This window comes from Myodes glareolus, chromosome 19, assembly GCF_982192425.1.
Source record: "Myodes glareolus chromosome 19, mMyoGla1.1, whole genome shotgun sequence".
NCBI classification, from domain to species: Eukaryota; Metazoa; Chordata; class Mammalia; order Rodentia; family Cricetidae; genus Myodes; species Myodes glareolus.
The window spans coordinates 59,756,068-59,769,862 of NC_142044.1; the positions used below are offsets into that span (position 1 = coordinate 59,756,068).

The following is a 13,795-nucleotide window of genomic DNA, read 5'->3' on the forward strand; positions in this document are numbered from 1 at the left end:
GTCTGTTTACTCTGGCCTGGTATTTTAAAATATATATGAATTTGCCATAGCAACATCAGCAACACAAACCTGCGCATTTCTAAGTTAAGAGAAATATTAAGAAACATACAAATACAGTTTAGTTTACATGTGTAAACTAGATATTCTGCAGAATAGAAATGTGTATGTACTATAGTAATATTTTACTATTAGACCATATGATCTTTAAATCCTTATTCTATTCTCATTTTTATTAAACAAATGGAATCTCAATGTTAAGTATATCTGACTGGTGATAAAGAGCACACGGCCAAAGTAGTCTCTGATTTGGGTTAGTGCCTCTCATTTTAAGGAAAAACAAAACAGCAAATGTAAACAGAATGTCTTATTTTGCCCAGTATTTTCTGTTATTTGCTAAAGGTAATACTTGAAGAGATTTTTAAAGACCCATTATATTTTCAAGTACAGACCAGGGCATTTCTTCTAGCTTATCATGGGAAGATCATTTTTCCATTTTGTGAGGTCAGGCAGCTCAGCACCACTCTCCACACCTGCCCACCAGCTCCCACATCTGTCCCACATCTGACTTCTTCACTTCTGCTTGTAGATGTTATGGCTGCAGGTTTTTCCCCAGTCTATTTTGGTGAAGAATTAAGGAATCATTGTAAAAACTTGGTGTATTCTCATTCACCACTTTTCTAATAATTTACAAAATAAAAATTTCACAAAGATGGAAATTAAAACACAGAAGTGGTTCGCGTGTCTGTGTGTGCTCGTGTACACATCTGTGTGTGCATTACACCGCTGAAATGGTCCGCGTGTCTGTGTGTGCACGTGCACACATTTGTGTGTGAATTACACCGCTGAAATGGTTCGCGTGTCTGTGTGTGCACGTGCACACATTTGTGTGTGCATTACACCGCTGAAATGGTTCGTGTGTCTGTGTGTGCACGTGCACACATTTGTGTGTGCATTACACCGCTGAAATGGTTTGCGTGTCTGTGTGTGCACGTGCACACATTCTTGTGTGCATGCATCTGGTTTTTATTAATCTTATCAGGTGAGTTACTTTTCTTTTTCATTCTGAGTATTTTTTAGTGACTTTGTAGTAAGTATAGTGTAGAGGAATTAGAGACTCAGAGTCCTGAAAGAATAGGAACAGAATTACAGAATCAGATTTTTTTTTTATGGACTTCATTATGGCAATAATAAACACAAGTAATTTACTTTCCATCCCTTGCTCGATACAAAGTTTCCAGTTTCTCTCGCCTAGAGCTCTGAGAATACTGGGAGCTGCTTTCAGCCTACTGTCTTGTTATCCATTGTCCTTCTGCTTTTAAGGATCAGATCAAGCCCAGGGTCTTTGCTGTGCTCGTCGGGCGCTATACAGCTGAGCTTTCACCCTGGCACCTGCTGCTACACTGATCTTACAGATTAAAGCTGCTGTCTCTCGCTTGTCCTCCCTCCAGATGTGAGCTGAGGCACAGGACTTCATATGGTTGCTTCATATGAAGAAATGTCTGGAAACTTTTAATTAACCTCCTAGGCCTGGATAAGTAGAGGCTTGTTCCTTTGCCACTCCAGGCAGACCTCTTATTTTGAATGTGAAAAAGTGGCATCCCAGGACACAAATGACGAACCTTCCCTCAGTGGAGACTGCTCCCTCCTCACCAGCTAAAACACAGCCCTGAACAACTGTTCTTCCTCCAAAACTTTCATCCAAAGCACCCTGAACCCGAGTGTAATCCGCAACCAAACCTCCCGGCCACCGATGCGTGAGTCACAGTCTCACCCATTCCAAGCCATTTCTTCATCTCAGTGGATTTATATGCTTATTTCAAAGTTGAAATCTGACTTGCTTTTAGGCAAAACATGCTTGCAGTGTGAGAAAGCAAGTTCATTGCTTCTAAGGCATGATTTCTTTTAGCAATCCTTGGCAAAACTATAGGTTCCCAAAATACCTTATTAATCTGAATAATGTGGTGTGATTCAGTTTTACTTTTTCAGTGTGAACATCTTAAAATTTGTGTAAAAGTAGACAGTCTAAAATATCTTATGCAGTGCCCCCTAGGCTCTACCATGGTAAATTAACCATGGCCAATCTTACTCCATCTAAAGCGCCATCCCCCCTCACATTATTACATAGCCTATAATTTCAGGATAAATGTTACAGTACATATCACTAATAAAAGTACTTTTAAAATATGGCCACATGGCACAAGTCTTAAGCTCAAACAACACCTTGCATTTACTGGTTATGTTTTGCAATCTTTGGGGAACATTGAACAAACACCTCTGGTGAACATTTTGAAACCTGATTCAAAGTGCACTCCCGGTCAGCCGCGCCCTGGAGGACGCACTGTCAAGAGAATCACACGTTTAATGTAGGCGTGATGCTGGGCAAAGTTAGGATTATAGGTCCTCTGGGCAACGAGCTAAAGAAAGGCAAAGTCTACCTTTTCCTTACAGTGAGGATAACGGCATAAGACAAATCACTACATTCCATCATCAAATAAATAAACCGCCGGGGGTGGGGGATGAAGTGGCAGAGCGTGTGCTTTTAAAAGTGACCTGAGAGACACGTCAGCCACCATGGAGAGGACAGCTTGGATTCTGACTCAACTGAACTCAGGGTTGAACCGGGGTCGGGGTGGGGGTGAAGGGTTAGGGTGGGGTCGGGGTTAGGAAATGAGAGGTGGGGGCCGGGGGGTGGGGGTAGGGGGCTGGGTTCCGAGGGTGGGTGGGTTATGGGAAGAGTGGAGGAGAATAAATATCAAGGGCATCTGAACACTATCTGAATGTCTGATAATGTCAGGCAAGTGTCAATTCATTTAAAACACAACATCTTAAATTACTCTTAAAGGGCACTACAGGTGCAAGGCTGCACAGCAGAGCATTAGTGTCTTGCGGAGCTGCAACTTCCTATCAACTGATTAGCTAGCCCCCCACATTTCTCTTCCCATACCCCTTAGCAACCCTCCAGCTGTTCTACTGCTAATGTCCTCAACTATTTAGGTGCCTCATACAAGAGGAATCTACAGGATTTGCCTTGAGTAACTGGAGTGTCTTTCACTTAGCGGAGTACCCTCTACATTGTCAAAGTGGCAGCCTGAATAAGATTTAATCTGACACGAAGGTATATTTTCTTCCACCATTCACCTCCCCATGGACAGACAGATTGTCTCCTAATTTGGTAAGCGTGAACACTGCTGCCCTGAAAATGAGGATACAGTTGCCTGTCTGAGATCATGATTTCAGTTCTTTAGAAAAAACACCAAGAAGTGGGGCTGCTAAGTATCCTGATAGGTCAATTTTTAACATGGGGGAAGCCCTTCATAACTTTCATATCAAGCAGCAAGGACCAGGTCTCCCTTTCTTCATCTCCCTGCCTGTTCCTGCCATCTCCTGGCTTCTCCTTCTAAACCAGCTCTTTGGAGTGGTATGAGGCAACACGCCGTGCTTCTGTGTATTCTTGGTGAATAGGCAGGTGAGCGTCTTCACGGAGCTGCTAGCTTGATGTGTGCCTTCCTTCGAGAGCGGTCTGCTCAAACCTCTGGCCCATTTTCAGTGGATTATTCCTTTTATGAAGCCTGGATACTGAGATGGATGAGACACGCAGTGTGCACACATTTTCTCCCTTCTACAGTGCCCTATTCTCTCATGCCCTTTGCTGTGCACAGGCGCTTCTTAGGCTAACGTAGTCCTCGTTTGGTTTTTCTCCTGTTTTTCCTCCTAGGGCTTCTAATGTCATTGTCAAGGCCAAGGCCAATGTCAAAAAATGTTGAGCCTATGTTTTCTCCAAAGACTATAGGACGTATGGTTTTGGTTTTAAGTCATTCTGAGGCTATTGTGTGTGTGTACGTGTGTGTGGGTGCACGCGTCTCATGAAATGGGAACACAATCTGACTGCTTACTGCACAGTCATCAGCTCTCCCCAGCTCTATTTATTGAAGAGGCACCCTTCCCGTCAAAGTGTCAAAATTGCCCAGGACAAGAAGCTTAGGTGCATTTTCCTCACAGGTCCAGTGCTTTCAAAGAATGATCTCCTTCCCTCTTGCCTTGGGGCTGTGCTGAGGCCGAACAGCATGGTGTGGGCACACAGGTGGTAAAGGTGCCCGGCTCAAGGAAGCCAGGGAGTAAAGAGGCCTAAAGAAGCTGAGGCCGCAATGTCCCCTTGGAGGGCTCCCACCTGAGCCACCATGAAGTAGTCCTATTCTTCACAGAGCCATTAGCACCTGGGCCTTCTGGGGGTGGGGGTGCATTAAGATCCAAACCATAACAGCCACCGATCTTATGGCAGGGTTTATGTGTGTGGAAGAGAATTCGGGAGCTCAGCTTGAGAGCTGGGCCAGTGGAGCAGGTTTGAGTGGAGGAAGAACACTTTGACTTCAGGGAGAAAGCTAGAGTTCCAGCAGGAGAAACGGAATCAGAAGACTGACCAGATTACCACCAAGTCAATAAGGATCTACTCTGCCTAAAAAGGAAAACGGGCATTCGGCTGAGGTTGACTTTAACTGCCAGGTTTAGGAAGGTCAAACTTTGAAGGACTCTTGGTAGAAAGAATCATGGAAAGCATTATATCTTGTCTCCCTCTTCAACGTGTAAATAGCAAGATAGTATTATAAGATACTTTGAAAGTAATTACATAGCCTATGCTTGATTTTCATCTACACTGATGTAGTACACGGTTACTACATCTGTGAAATTTCAGCTTTACTTTAGAAAAGTCTTTTTCTTGTCTTTCAATGAAATGCTTTAAAAGAAAAGCCAACCACCCTTCCCATAATGTTCCAGAACACAGAAAGCCTGCAGTGTTGGGACTGTGATCGATATATTTGTATTTCTTATCAACTTCCTAATCCATCAAGTTAGCAAAGCACCGAGCATAGGAGCTGGGAAAATCGAAATTCAGTGGGCCTGACTTACCACAGGTGCTCACCACAGCAAGACTGTGGGACTGAGGTAGCTACCCTGCCACAGATTGAGGGCCTCTGACCATACACACACAGACAGACACATGTATAGACACATACACATAGATTCACACAGACAGACACACATGTACAGAGAGAAAATCACTTACATACACAGAACATATACAGACACACACAGACACACACACACACACACAGATATACATACAGAGAGACAGACACAGACACAGACGCACACAAAGATACACACAGACAGACAGATACACACATACCGAGAGAGAAACACATACACACAGGACAGACATAGACACAGACACCAACACATACATACACACACCACACACACACACACCACACACACACACACACACACACATGCGCGCGCGCGCCTCAGTAGTTATAATCCAGAAGAACAATGCAAAATGGTCAGTACCTACTATTTAAATAAAACATAAAAATAAGACAAAACCTGGATACCGCTTGGAAGGGTAAAGAAAGGCAGGTTTGTGGGTAAAACGACTTACGTGTGAGAGGTGACAGTCTGCCATGTTTGGCGTGTGCAATCTCCACTCTACCACCCTTCTTCCCCCCATAAGGTGTAAACTGAGAAACATTTATCTGGTGACAGAAACTATCGTGACGGAGTCCTCAGGCTGTGGAAGTGCACTCACATGGAGGCAGGCTGGATACTACTCCTGACTTAGTGTTTTAGTCTATGATCTGACAGCAGCTTAGAGTCCTCGTGTGGAATTCTAAAACCTCAAAGGTGTGAATCCAGAATCTTGGGGGCAGTATTGGATATCTTCCCCTTCCCTACTAGGGGTGTACAGCTGTCTAGTGGATGCTGACTGAAGGTGGGAGGGACCCCAACTCTTCTGGGCATATTTTAAATGATCTCACTCCCTTCGATGTCTGCAGCTTCCACGAATGTGCTACGCAAAGGCTATTCACAGGTTGCTTTGCTTGGTTTGGTTTAGTTTGGTTTTTATGTGGCACCATTGAAAGTACCTGGAAGGTTGTTAGGCAATGGGGGAAAAAAAAGCTTACTGGTTTATACAGCAATTTGAAGAGATCTTAAGAGAAGACTAAATCAATCTTAAGAATATACAGGATGATTCCATTTACATGACAAAGAAGACAACAGAAAATCCCTAGTTCCCAGGGATGGAGGAGAGGAAAAGATGGACATCATGATAAAGGGGCAACACATCTTCGTGGCCATGCAAGTTCTGTATCTTGACTGGTTACAGTCACACAGATCTATGTGTGCGATGAAATGACAGAGACCACAACCATCCTCCCGATATCAAGTTCCTGGCTTTGAGGTTGTAACTATTACGGAAAACTGGGAGCTCGAGATTCAGCTCTGTGGTCCAGTGTTCAGCCCAGCATGCACAAGGCCCTGTATCAGTCTCCAGCAACTGGTGGGAGGGAGCAGGAAGGAGAAGGGAGGGGAGATTCTGAGGGAAATAGGAGGACGGTATCCCTGTCCCATTTGCTTAAGCTTTGGAGAATCTATCAATGTAGAAAAGCCACAGAAGAGTAAGGACTCCTCTCTACAGAAAGGATAACTAAATGAGAGCAAAGCAACATGTGCCAATCAAGTTTCCAAGGTGTTTCTAAAGCCTACCGTTAGAGCAAAATTCCTTAGAAAGTCAGAGCAGACTCTGGTCTTTCCCGGACCAGAACAAAGCAGTTCTGTCCAGTTAATACTATGTCAACTGGGTGCTTCTGCAGCAACCACAAAGTCCATCTGAAACTCCAACCCTTAGGCAAGATTGCCTAGGGTCAAAGGTCAGGCTGGTCACAGAGCTTTTAGGGAGGCCCTGCATGAGCAAAACGGGTCTCTGCTATGTGGATAAACAAGACCCACGCCTGGGCACGCTGTCTAGAGCAAGAGTCTCTCGCCTTTGCATCCAGTGGACACCTTCCTTGCGCCCTTCTGCAGGTCTTTCCCACACTGTCCTGCCAAGTTCACTGCCCCTCCCCCAGGCTGGCCCCTCTCTCCAAGGCATCCAGTCATAGCAAAAGCAGCTGGCGAACCTGTCACGCAGTATCCCAGCCAGCGACTTTGGTCCTCCCCGCGCCACCCCGCGTCTCATGCTGGGCTCGTAGACATCCCAGATGCTGCAGGAGCTCTAGCAGTAGCCCTGCCTCAGCTGTGGGCCAAAGCTGCCTCCAGGTGGACTGTGTTTTTCCCTTTTCTTCTTCGACATTTTATAGCGCCCAGAGTGTGCGCGGTGTCATAAAATATGCCAAAACAAAGAGCAAAGTCCTTGCCCGAGGAACAGGCCACGCAAAAGGAGCGAATGACGCAAAGTAAAAAGGAGAGGACAAACAGCAGGCACACCCGGCAGGTGGAGGGTTCAGGAGGAAGGTTAGGTAGAACCAAGACTCTCAGGGAAGTCTAGGTCAGTCTAGGGAGCCCCATGGCCAACTGCAGAGGGTTGACTGCAAACACTCCGCCCAGGGTTTACTAGACTCAAGTACAGCGTCCCTATAATCTATGAGGTGTGCACTACTATTACGTAGACCAGGAAAACGAGATCTCAGCTTCAACAGCTTCCAGGGTTCTGAAGCCCCGTGCAGGACCCCCAAGGGCTTTGCAAATGTGAAACTGTTTACTTCTCACAGGTTCTGTGTGGCAGGAACCAGTATGTTCTCTGGTTTCACAGTTAAACAGTCGAGTGGTCAGGTTCGCTTGCCCAAAGTCATTCTAGTATAAAGCAGAAGAGCCACAGACTGAACCCAGGACACCCACGGACACAGCCCAGACTGGAGCTCCACAAGGTCAGCCTTCCAATGGTTGAGTGCCGACTTCCGAGCCAAATGCCGCAATTGGCTCTGCATGTTATAGCGTCTAAACGCATAGGCTGCATAGGCTACCTGTCAGCAATGCCTGGACCTTCAAGAGTTAAACACCAAAGTGCTCATTGGAAGAACAAATACTGTTGGAGAAAATAAGCAGGTTTCCCCTTTCTTCATTCCTGCAACAAACAGGAACCAAGTGTGTGGAATGTGGAGGACAAGGGGCAACAGCAGTCTAAGAAGAGCCAAAAATGAGAGGAAACTGAGGTACTGGAGAGGTCTTCCATTTGAACGGCAGATGTGTGTTTGACTAAAGGAGCCCAGGAGAGGCCAGTCAACAGGACACACTGCCTTTGAATCATTCAGTAAATGGCATCATTCTCTAGGCTGGACCAGGAGAGTTATTGAGTCCTTTTTATTTTCTCTTCTCCTTTATTTCTCTCATCCTAGTTGTGGTCGTTCTTTGTGTAGCTCTTCCCCCAGGGCTGAAATGTTCTCCCCAGAGGGAGACCTACCAGGCTCCAGAAACTAGCCAAACTTGGAAGGCTGAGGGAGCCCAGAAAGCTACAAGATTCACGGAACTGCTGCCCGTGATTATACCAACCAATAAGCATTTGCTGGGAGGAGACTCTTCAGTAGAACTGCCTACAAACTGAGCAGGGAGCTCCAGTCATGCACACAGCTTTCACAAGTCCTCACGAACGCTAGGGGGGCTTTGTGGTAGCCGTTCATTCATCCACATTCCTGTAAGTACCCTCTCATCAATGAACTATCCCAGGAAACTCAATGGTTCCCTAAGCTAGGCTGGGGTGAAGTCACAGATTTGCTCCATCGCTGGTACTAATCTATGGTGAATAGACATTTTTCTATTTTCCTGGGAAAAAATCAGAAAACACGGAGAAAAACATCCTATCCAAAGCAAACACAAACACACAGCACACACAACACACGCATACACATGCACAGCACACACACCCCCCACGCCGCACGCATACATGCACACACATTTAAGGGGCTGGCTAGAGAGAGAGATGGGTCAGTGCGTAAAATGTTTGTTGTGCAAACATGGAGACCTGAGTTCAGATCCCCAGCACCCACGGAAAAGCTGGGCATGGTGGCGCATGCATGCCTGCAACTCTAGCACTGGGCCACAAGAGAAAACAGACAGATGCTCAGATCTCCTGGACAACCAGTGTAGCAAACCAGCGAGATCTGGTTCACTGAGAGATCCTGTCTCAAAGAATAAAGTGGATCACAGTAGGGAAAGGCACCCAGCATGGACCCCTGGCCTCCATTCATCTACCCACGTGCTAAGACACATACACAAAGCCCAAGGACTCGCTAGAATTTAGCAAGCATCAATAATGTTACAGGTAGTAAAAAAAAAACACAATGGCATCTCTACTGAGAGCTTAGGATACGGCAGAAATCAGCACAAGCATTCCAAACTGCTCATTCCTTACAATCTGCTAAGCTATGTGACACCATCCTGATTCATAGACGAAGAATTACTGCTCGAAGACTTAATGGTAAGTGTGATGTCCAATCCAGTTAAAAAACAAAAAGCATCCTGGAGTAGTGCATGCTTCACTAACTCTGAATGCTCGCCTTCTAACCTCCTGACCAAGGAGCTTACCAGCGTGGACGTGGCAGAGAGGTAAGATGACTCCTGAGCCCACCATGAAAAAGCAAAACTGATACAAAAGGTCCCTTAGGGTTGCTATTGGAAGCTGATTCTCCTAATAGATTTTGAAAAGTCAGAAGCTTACCCGCCATGACTATTTGTGGAAGTGGAAGGATGGCAGTCATCCTGTCTGCCACGCGGTTTCCCACTTCACGACATCCTAAACAATAGTTCTATGCCGTGACTTGGGTATAGCGCACTGAAATGAACTGTAAAAACCACTAAAAACTAAAGTCAGGAGAGGAAACACCCTCCAGTTCTCCATATAAACATAGAAAGTAGCTTTTGTTTAGAAATCTTCCTGCGTGCCAGCATGTCTATACTAAAACAGATCCCTCGGACTACCAGAAAAGCAAACTGGACTTCCCCTAGAGGGCACTGCAAAGTTTGACTTCCTGCCTGAGCTGCCGCCTACAATGGAGCCCATCACCGAGCAATGGACCCATACAGTATCTTACTAATTTTCATAATTAGCTACTTGTTTTCTGTGAATTCAGGTCGACACTTCCAAAATTCACGAGAGGACAGAGCTAATAGACACTTCAGAGAGGAGTCACAGAAGGTCGCCCTGAACCTTCCCCCTCCCCAGGGTCAGCTGCACCCCTGAGAAGTGCTCAGATCCTGAACCGGCTCCTGTCTCCTGCTTGGCCTGGGCGGTCTGCTATCAGTCCCCTCCTTACCCCCTCCTATTCCTCACCTAGACAATTCCTACTCTGCTTCCTAGCTTAAGAATCACCTAGTCTTGTCGGGTGGTGGTGGCGCACAGCTTTAATGCCTGCACTTGCAAGGCAGAGGCAGGCAATCTCCAAGTTCCAGGCCAGCCTGGTCTACAGAGTGAGTTCCAGGACAGCCAGGGATGTGTAGAGAAACCTTATCTCAAAAAGTAAAACAAAATAAAAGCAAAAACAAAGCAAGAGAAAACAAAATCACCTAGTCTTGTGACTGTCCCTGACCCTTTCCAAGGTCAAATTCTAGGCTGAAATGCTCAAACACCCCTCCCCCAACAAGCAAATCCCTCTGTAGAATCTAACTGTTTACTTAATTATCCTCCGCTAGACTAATGCACTATTCAGCCACTATCTGAGCAATAGGATTTGCTCAGCCCTGTGTAAAGGGACAGGGAGACAGGTACAAAAAGACAAAAATCCACAAAATCCTCTGTGCCACCGTCAACGCAAGTCAGTGCTACTTGATGACTGTCTGTGGAATGAATGAGTGGAATTAGGTCATTACATAAACAAGGTAGGCGACCAGAGGAAGGTTAGTGGTCACGTGACAGTGATTCTGTTTTTCCATTTCTCCCATGGCTGCCACCCTCTCAGGATGCACACATAGCACTCTTCCAGTTTGCCACAGAAACAAGCGGGACAAGGGGGAACTTTGCGGCAGACTTGATTTTAAGGTCATTCATTTACTAACTGGCTCTTAAGTCAGCGGTTCTCAACCTTCCTAACGCCGAAACCCTTTAGTACAGTTCCTCACGCTGTGGAGACACCACAACCACAAAACGATTTTTCTTATTACTTCATAGTTTTGCTACTGTTGTGAATTGTAATGCAACTGTTTGTGTTCTCTGGTGGTCTTAGGTGACTCTCTCCCAAAGAGGTCAAGATCCACAGGTCCCGCCCCTTAAGCACGCTGAACTTCATTTGCCTGCTCTAAAACCGGAAGCTCCCAAACCCAGACAGCGGAGTGCTGGATGGTGCTTACGTGAGGTCCGCACACAGTGCGCTGCGTGCACAGCACTGCAGGATAGAGAGACCCAATGTTACCGCAAAACGAGCAGAGCAGGCGAAGCCAAGTCCACGGGTCTCTGAGTTTATTCTGTCCTCAGCACGGTAAATTGACGCGCAACCATAGACAGGACACTATGCAGTTCTCCAAGGCAGCTGGGCCCCTAAGATTTAAGAAGCCTTTAGCTGTGTGACCGTGTGTTTGGCTACTGTAAAACAGGATTTGTTTGTCACACGCTAAGAAAACAGTCTAGACACCCCTTGAAGTCACCCGTCTGATTCTGCCTATGAGGTGGTAGAAAGTGAAGGAGTGTGTCAAAAACAACTGAATGCCCGTATAGAACTTCCAGTCAGGTTTCCCATACAGCGCACCTGCATTTTTTAGCCTGTAAAAAGGGCACAAGGATGGAATTCATCTGACGATGTAAAACAGTCCGTGGGACCTTCTCCAGGCAGCTAAGACTCCCTTCATTTTCAGAGTACCTGAGCATTTAATTCAGTGGTTCTCAATCTGTGGGTCACAACCATTGTGGGGGGAGATATCAAACAGGAATCAGATATCATATATCCTGCTTATCAGATATTTACATTACGATTCATAACAGTAGTAAAAATATAGTTTTGAAGTAGCAACGCAATAATTTTATGGTGGCGGGGGTCACCACGACACGAGGTATTAAAGGGTCATAGCATTAGGAAGGTTGAAGACTACTGATTTATGATTTAGTCCTTCCACGACAGACACCTAAAAAGACTTGAGCTGAGAACCAGACAGCAAACGCCAGTCTACCTCGTTCCAGTCTCTCCAAAGACTCAGCATTCCAGCCTCAAATCCCTCTAGTCGCTCGGGCAACCACCTAGACACAGTGACGGAATATCCCCCATCCCTCTGGGTAGGTTCGCCCCCCTCTTCCTTCAACTGGCTCAGCAGCCCAGAAGTATCACACTCCTGGGGCCCGGGTGCGTGGAAATGTTCTCTCCGCCTCTCCCTATAGATAGGCTCCCTCATAGATAGATTCATGGGTCCCCATGAACCCCAACCTGATCTCCAACCTGATGAAGAGCCCACCTGTGCTGTTTAGGTTGGTCCATTTATCAAGACTATCGCCGCCTCACTGTCTGAAGTCCGGAACCCTCCCCCTACCTTCCTTTTTCCATGCAAGCGCGATCCCTACCCCAGCCTCCCTGTTTACTCTCCTCTGAAGTTCTCCGTGGGTGCTCTCAACCCCACACTCGCCCCTGCACGACTGTGCCTGCCGTCTGTCCAGCACGGCAGGTCCCGGATTCCACCATGTGGAAAACAGGCTGGACTGTTTTCCCGGACCACCCTCAGTTTGTTTCAGGCTTTTGCCACTCCTCCCGAGTCCCCAGCCCAAAGCCCCACACCCCGGAGCATGCTGGTCTTCTGGCCTTTGGGACATCCAAATATCCAAGAGACTTCAAGTCTATTTTAAACCCTGCACCATCGCTGTCCTGCTACCCTCCTACCCCCTCCCCCTGGAACGCGGGTGCAGTTCCAGCGACTCGGGTAACACCTTGCGGGCACAGTCCCAGCCATGCCGAGCTCTGGGATCTCCCAGGGAGGGTCCGACCCTCTGCGCGTCAGCCACTGTGGTGCCAAGAAGGTGCCAGATAGAAATCAATTCCAGGGTCAAGGGACCTCTCGCCTGGGCAAGCCCGGCGCCCCAGTTTCCGTAAAAAAACAAAAAAAAAACGGCACCCACAGTGAGAAAGGGGGCCCCACAACACTCCCTTCAAGCGCTCCCCTTCGCCGGCCCTGATTTACTTTCTTTCTAATCACACAAGTCTTTAGCCTGAAATAATCCATTTATTTTATAGTTCTTCAGAATACAAGAATTAGGAGCAAGCAGCAAATTCAGACCCTAGATAGGTCAGAGACCTGTGTGCCCACGTGTAAGGGTCCCCACTCGCACTCCCCATGCAAGCTAGGATCTGACCATAAGTTTCCACGCTGACACATTTTTAAGAGAAAATATACTACATTTCACTCACCCGTCGGTCTTTATACTCTTTTTGGGTTGGAATCCAAGGGAAGTGGCAGTAAGGGGTGAGTGAGAGACCCTTCCTTCTTTTCTTCTCACTTCCTAAAGACTGGAAATTTCCATTCTGTGATAGGGGGCAGCATCCCTAGTCGCTGTTTCTGCGGACCCTCCCTTCCAGCCCAGCCACCAATCGCAGTGCGGCAACCTGAGATGTCAACAGAGCATCCTCCCAGGTGGAGACCAGCTGTCCAGCTGTCCCCTCAGAGGGTTCCCTCCACCCGCGCGCGGGGGCCCTTGTTACCAAAGATCTTGGTGTTGAGTTTATTTTTACGGTTAAGTTTCTTCACTTTTTTTTCTGTTTGCATTTTTCTGCATGCAGGAATGTTTATTGATAGCCATCTTTTAGTAGGTAAAAGTGTTCAGCATAATCAATAAACAGCCTCGCTGTTTTCAGGGACTGCCAACCTGACTGTCCTGTAGAGAAAATACAAATAGGGTACAAAAAAAGAGAAAATAGTGGTCGCAGTAAAAGTCCCTTTATGACCCCCCAGTATACACGAAGTTATAATAAACTGTATCTTCTGCTTGTTAGAGGATCTACCTAGCATCTTAAGGAAAAGGGTATATATAAACCATTTTCTGATACTGAGCATA

At 46.6% G+C, this 13,795-nt stretch overlaps 1 protein-coding gene across 2 annotated transcripts in view; it reads right to left on the reverse strand.

The window, feature by feature from the left end:
- Window positions 1-13,276, reverse strand: part of Slc38a4 (solute carrier family 38 member 4) — a 73,899-nt gene extending 60,623 nt beyond the window's left edge. Inside the window, exon 1 of one of the 2 annotated variants that reach the window (XM_048444746.3) lies at window positions 13,152-13,276. The gene's annotated coding sequence lies outside the window, so the exon portion shown is untranslated. Of the gene's footprint in view, window positions 1-6,956; window positions 7,114-13,151 lie in introns of those variants that run through there. The other variant, XM_048444745.3, reaches the window with a different exon arrangement.
- Between the last annotated feature and the right edge of the window lie 519 nt (window positions 13,277-13,795).